Here is a 7,655-nt window from a genome sequence, read left to right on the forward strand (position 1 = left end):
CAGTCCTCTGAAATAAAATTACACATGTAATTTTTGTTATCAAAATATGATCTGCTCTTTGTCTTGTGGCTGGTTCCACGTGTTTGTTCAGTAGTGGTGATATTTTTCAGCCGGAATCATTTCTTAAACCTTGGAAGTGTTGTCAATTTCATAGATTGCCATGGTTAACAGTGATTTATCAACTCTTAACATTGTAACAAATTATTCTATAGCTTTTCCATTTCCATTCATCTCATTTTCAAATCAAACTCTTTTTTGGAATGTTTTCTTTGAAATTCGTTTCATCAAAATAGTACATTGATTGTCTTTCACAATTTGTTTCCTGTTGTTAACAAATAATCAAGACTTCTCCACAGCTTTGAAAATCCATGGGACAGCCGGTTTACATAACAATACATGATTTGTGTATCCCTTCAATGGTTTAGGGGTAATGTGTTCTCTTGTGTGGTTGTGAACATATGAATATATTGCCCCCAAAAAGAAGGGCAGCACACTCCTCAAAATCCCCCATGTAGAACCCTGAATGTGGATGGTTGTTTGTTTTATTCCTAATACATTGTCTGACACCAGTAGTAGATCACTATGAAAACTTTCCAAGTACAAATGTCAATGACAGAGGATCAGTCATTGAAAAATGCAAGTTGTATTGTATTGTGCATGTAACTGACAAGTATTGGCTAGGACCACATGCAGAGTTGTGCAATCATCACTTACTGGGTACCAGAGAAATGGCGTTTATCATTTCATGTAAGTGAAACCTGTCTAAACCAAACCCTGTCTACTCTGGAAACCTGTCTAAACTGAACACTTTTCCCAGTCCCATTCCAATAGAGCTGTATGTTAAAAGAACCTCTATAAACTGAAAACCTCTTCAAACCGAACAATTTTCTCAGTCACTGTAGGGTTTGCTTTAGGTAGATTTTTTACTGTATTTCATCAACCACTGTATTTTATCATTTGTTTTCCATATTATGTAGTGTAACATTCAATGTGGTAGTATTTCCTATTACTTGGCTCTGTTCTCAACACACAGGCTTTTTTTAAAACCATTGTGAAATGCTTGATATTCAACTTTACAAACACAGCCATTACATTAGTCTGGCAGAGACCCTGCGATTCGCGTTCTTCCCCTGTTCATGCTGTTGAAACACGCGCGCGCCATTCAGAGACGCGACGCGAATCCCAGGGTCTGGACGTTCTTGCAACGACCGGTTGGATTTCTGCCTGATCCGGGTACTTTATAGAACTCCGCACATCCGTTAATCAAAATAAAAAAGACAAGTACCATAGCCAAATAAAATGAAAAATGAAAAATAAAAACATACCGTGTATATAAGTGTACCAGCTACTAGTATATATTCTCTCCGCCCAGTTAGATAGATGTTTCTTTTGACGTCACTGCCCTTATGAATATTCATATACTTGCAAAACGGACAGTCGCTGTGTCTGGCAGCGCGTGCTCACAGCTGCACAGCGTAGCCTTCGAATGCAGGCCCCTTGGGCGCGCACAAAACAAGGCACAGCGACTGTGGAGAGTCTACCATTACATGTGTGATGCTTTTAGTCCACACTAAAGTTCATTTATCAATGATAATATGCATATTATGTGTTTTCAAAACTAATACTTTGGATTTCAGAATATTTAAGAGAGACAAAGGATAAATAAGTATGTGTTTTCACACTGAAAAATTATGAAAATGTCATCAAAAGTTACAAATATTGTCCTCCATGGCCCAGTCTACAGGTATAAAGTCTTGCCAAAGTTAAAGTGTGCAAAATTTTTTTTCAGTGTTGAACTCCACACACTTGTGTTTTCCACTATATGTGTGTGTATCACAATGATTTACTAAAGCTTGTTTTCATTTTAGAAGGGCAGTTTGAATGGACCATGATGAGGGGGGGGGGGGAAATCGGTGCAATTTGGTATTTCTCATTGAATACAACCTCCCAGTTAGTTAAGGTAGTATGTGCCTTGAATTTGAAAGACTTGCCAATAGACTTCTGCTCTAACTTTTCGTCAAGAAACTGTCAACCGGTCCCTTTCTAATCAAGAATAAAAATCAGCAGTTGCCACGCCAAATTTTGCACAAGAGAAACAACATTTACTGATACGTGAAATTCAAAATAGCCACCATCCCTGTGTTATATCCATCGGTAAAAATTGAATTTTTACAATAATAAGCAGGTGAAAACTTCACTTACTCCATGGGCTTCAAAATGAGTCACTAAAGTTGTGGTACAACAGTAAAGTATTTTACAAGTGTGAGAATCAGAATATTTGTCTCCGAGGCACATTCTACCTTAACATACAGTAATTCATAACAAGTCACTCGTATTGTCATTTTGGGGAAACTATACTTTATTATGTCATGCTTTTTTGTCTGAAATTGTTCAATCTTCCTACAATATGAAATTTAATGTATGATTGAAATGATGCCAGCCAACACTATATGAATAAAAGTTTCGGTACATAGCTTCAAACAGGGTTAGGAATGTGCATGCAGCACTTTACGGTACAACAACTTTGCTGTAAAAACACCATATGCATCTATGCACAAATCCCATATCCACTAGTGAATTGCCTTTCATTTTCCATGAACTTCCTTAATTGGTTCCAATTATTTTAACACTGAAATGTAATTTTTAAGTAATTTTTCCCATTGAAACCTTGTCAAGCAGTAACCATGAGTGTCTGTGTACACATTATGTAACTGCGAAAGGAATTTTTGTTTTTGAAATAATAGCAGATTTATGAAGGGAGGAGGGCTATATCAAGAATTTCATCCCATTAAGTTGTACGAATAAAGACAATTTTCCCACACAATGCTGATTGACTCTATTTTACAGCCTTCCAATAAGAGGTGACAATAAAAAAGACACAGCTAAAATTGTCAGACAGTGATGTGAAGATGTGTCTCCATGTACATACAGTGCCTGGATTTGGTTCAAGTCTGTGATATGTGAATGTTTGAGTCGGGTAAACGCAATGATTTATGTTCTGTTTTCATGTGAAACGCGTGAGTGGGGTGCACGCAAGTACGCTGTACAGGGGAGTTTCTCCCAGAATCCGGCAGAAACTCACTACTGTGCAGACTCAAATGTAATGCTCGCAGTGTTGTCCTTAGAAGCCGGTGCCGGGTAAATAACCCGGCTGTTTTGCATTTTTTCCCGGCTACTTTTAACGTCATTAGATTATTTTTATAGACCTGTAATTTCGGGATTGCACTGCCAGCTGTTAGACGGCACACGTACGATTAGCAGTTTCGCGACCCCTTTCCCCGCATGGAACTGCACAAACATAAAACAGTTTCTAAATACCCGTTTGTGACTTTTTGAGCCCGATCTTTAATTTGTTAAATAGTGTGATTGGCTGATGGACGCGCCTATGGTGTTGTCTTTGTTACGAGCAGTGTAATTGGTTTGATTAGTATGAAGGTCATCTTAGGTCATGATTTTTAGCGATGGCGTCAAAAAGAAATGTGGCGTCGACCACTGGCACCTGCCGATGGAATATTTTTTCCCGAAGAAAGCCCGTTCGAAAGGTATACTTAATTCCAAAAATATATTTAGTTTATGAATGAAAAACTTCAATTTCGCTGAATTTGTGAGAAAAAAGCGCCGAAAAGATGTGATTTGATCGACGATTCGAAGTTCATGAGACTGCAGCTAGTTTTCCGCCGCCGCGCTGGCTGCCAACGTCACGGTCACTACGAGTATGATCTTCTCAACAAGTCAACTAATTCTCAGAGCAATACCGACGCATTTTCTAGATTTAAAAAAAATGAGCTAGAACTGATTTTTTTAGAAGCAACTGTTTATTTGAATGGGTATTTTTTTCATTGATTATTTTTACGTACTAGAATCCACGGTCACAGGCATGTGTGTTGCCGACCGTTGCCGACCGGCGCATTATCGTCACGGCTCACGGCTTCACCGTGGTGCTGATCCCCTGTTGGACAATACGTCGTGGATTCCGGCATGGGTTCAATTTCACTGCGCCTCTCCATGTTCTCCGTGTTGGGTTGCCCGACACTGGCGACAGTGTATTTCGATGGACCCTCTGAATCATTTTTTTCACGGACTCGTGGAGCAAATTTGAAAGAAAATAGAGTTGTTTCCTTCCGACGCCATGCTGCATATCTGCTTTGATCAAATTTGGGGACAGCGAGACGCGATGATCGTGCGCGGTTTGCATTTAATTTGTTGCAACATTTCTGTCAATCACTCACTTTGTGTCATAAGTTTCAGAAACTATCGCTAGCCTGAAAATTAGCAACGTAGTAAGTTCATAGGCACAGCTGACATGGTAACGTGCCTCGGACTCGACGATGCCGATTTTTCAGACTACACTCAGAGAATCCGAAACTTTCCACACAAAATGAATGATTGACGGAAATGTTGCAACAAATTTAATGTTAAGCGGGCACTCATCTAGTCCAGTCAATTTAGGGTTTAACCTAGGACTAATTGCAACAGAAATTATTTCTTCACCATGACCTTTGGAAAGGTCTCACTAATGACATACTAAAAGTATAGGAAAATCTAAGGGGGTGCAAATTGGTTAAATTTGCATATATTCAAATAAGCTATATATCGCCTTTAAAATGACTGCTATACTCACATTTTGGACATGTAAACTGAATTCAAGTGACTTTTTTCATTGCAACACAATTTAGTAAGGTTCAACAAGTTATTTTCTAAATGTTTTGAACAATAAAGATTATGCAAATTAAGTAATTTGCATATATTCGCAGTTTTTCCACTATTTCAGACAAAATGAATGTTTTAGGTCATATTTAAAAATTTTTTTTCTCAATGAAACTGTTAAGGTTTTGCAAAAATTACCTAAAACAAATGAGGTTGACCTAATTTGCATGCTAATTATTTTAATACAAAAGGCCTAATTTGCATATTCGACACAAACGGTCTTCTGAATACAATAAGCCTACAATAGCTTCCATTAACATTTTCTGGTTATTCAGAAATGCAATGAATAAGAGTTAATAAGAGAGAATAAGAGTTTCACAGCATTACTGTTTAAATAAAGGGAATCAGAATACTGTCTTCGGATATTCTTCTTTCTTTTACGACGATAAGGTTATTCATAAAAAATCATAGGACGTGTTCAATAATTTGACATCAATTGTCATTTTCAGTCATTTTATCCTACAACATTGCAGTAAAATTTTTGAAGGAATATTTTATGCTTTTGGTCACTATCTTCAATGACGATGGAAATATTCAGTTACTAATAAACGCTTCCCCACACTTACCAGTTGTGCCTGTGAATCATCTTTCTCATTATTAAACTATCATTAGTATAAATACGAACATCATTTGAATCACCATGATGATAGTGGTGATGACAATTATTATGATGGTCATTATCATATCATTAATTTCTTCCTCTTCCTCCCTGTTCACATCTTCCTCTGAGTGGTTCATTTGTTTACAGCCAGAATCCTTTCGTTGACAACAGAAAGTCTAGATTTTGCTTTCTTCTGGGGTAATTCATGCTGCTGCAGTTCATGGTAGAACCCATAAGTATGGGGAAGGGCAACTCAATGAAAAGATGTGAAGCATAGGATGATATAATTGTACTGCGTATCATATCAGATCTTAGATGTGCAAGTATCACTCATGGGGCTGTTATGTAATGGTCTTCCCATTTGCAGATTATTAGACTTTTGTATTATTACCATTAAGATCGATTTGATAACCTAATTGATAAACTCGTTAACGGCAGCTTCTGTGATGCAAATCCCTTTGCATTTTGGTTTTCTCTTTTCATGGTCATGAAAATTTGAAAGAGCAGCTAGACCATGTAACATTATGAAAAGTATCTAGATTTGCTTTTACCAGTGATTTAGATTATCATGATTCAGTCGACAGATTTTTTCAGTTTTTCCTTAAATGCTATGGCTGTGTACGGTAAGATTAAACAGGAAATCTCTCTCTTCAGTCCATTATATGACTTTATATTAATTTTTAATTGTTGTCTAAGAGATATTTCAAAATTTTGAGAAATGCAGTGTCCTTTGATTATTTTAATGTCTTTCAGCTGATAAAGGAACAGCTTTCCTTATCCATATTTCATGATAATTGGCAGTATAGTATAACAATTGTACCTCTATATCATCATGATCATTATAATTTATTTATCATTATTATCATAAATTTCTGTATGTGGCATGAACAGGCAAGTTGCACACAGTCAAAAGTATATCTGATTTACCAGTGACCACACAATCTGGTCTTTAATTACATTTTACCAACACTTAATCTATATAAGTAATACGGGTAAGGGTGAAAATAAAAGAATATAGAGCTGAAACACAAATTTTCTTCAGCCTCGCTTAGTACAAAGTGTTGGGTATTTGGCCAAGCATTTTGGTATGCATTAAGAAAATCCAAATCTTCCAGTAATTTCCCAATGTTATTGACATTATGCAAATTCTGTAGATAATTGAAATGAACTATACGAATAAATCATTGTTTATTTTTACAGGGCTTTTCATACTGTAGGCCCTATTAGTATATAATCATTACAATGAGTTAAAATACACAGAAAATAAATAACCATGTCAATTTCTTTGTACTGAGCAAACTGTTCATTCAAGTTATAAAATGGACATCTCTCGATGGGAAGAATTTAAAGTATTAAATAACTTAAACAAGTAGTGTCTCTTAATGTAACTTCTCATTGTACTGATAACATAATTAATTAAAATAAGTTGACATCAATATGAAAAATTAAAGAAAATTATTTTAATGGTCATCATATAGGATTTATGCACATGAGGAATCGCTCAAAATTAGGTAAAATATATTTGGTAATGTTAGTAAAAACTTCCAATCTCTCTTTACGATATTGTAAAACATTTCAAAATTCAATTATTACATTTAATACAGTGTAGTCATTTCCTATAAAATCTTTTACAATTAGCCCTTTGCACAATGTAGATTATATTAGACTTTGAATATACCTTTCTTGGACGTTTTAAGTATTTAAGGTGAAGAAATAATTCATGTTCCAATCAGAAAAAGGAAGTGACATGGTTGACTTATTGGACAAATGCAAAAAAGAATTTTTTTATCGCTGTAAGATATATTTGAAAACATTCCCTGAACTAAAAAAAAATGATGTTACATAGTCATTACAATGTCAGCTTATCTCTTAAATCACTTTCTTAAATAGATTATCAGCACCAGGTTTGTATAGCATCTATGACCCATTTAGCATTTGGTGAATTAGCTGTCTTATGCACAACGTCATTAAATGCACTTTTCGCGATCCCTGGCATCGCCTTTGTTCTAGTCTCTGAGAGAATGATTGAGGTGTAATAGCCTTTTGTTTTCCATTGAAATTGTAATCTGGTGGGTAAATTTTCTGATGAGAAAATCTGGTGCCAACACAGGCCTTTAAACTTGCGATATGTAACTTCCATGACCCTACTAAAATTTAGTTCTAATGATCTCTGTTGTTTTTTAACATTATATATAGTCATTTATACTATAGGTCAAAACAGGGAAAAGTAAAGTGGTAGGAGGGGCACATTGCAGTTATGTAAAATGAGGAATCTTAAATGATTTTATGCATTGCCTACAAACACAAAAGTACATTAAATAATCAAATTGCTTGAATTAAATATCAA

This window comes from Ptychodera flava, chromosome 6 (assembly GCF_041260155.1).
Source record: "Ptychodera flava strain L36383 chromosome 6, AS_Pfla_20210202, whole genome shotgun sequence".
Taxonomy (NCBI): Eukaryota; Metazoa; Hemichordata; class Enteropneusta; family Ptychoderidae; genus Ptychodera; species Ptychodera flava.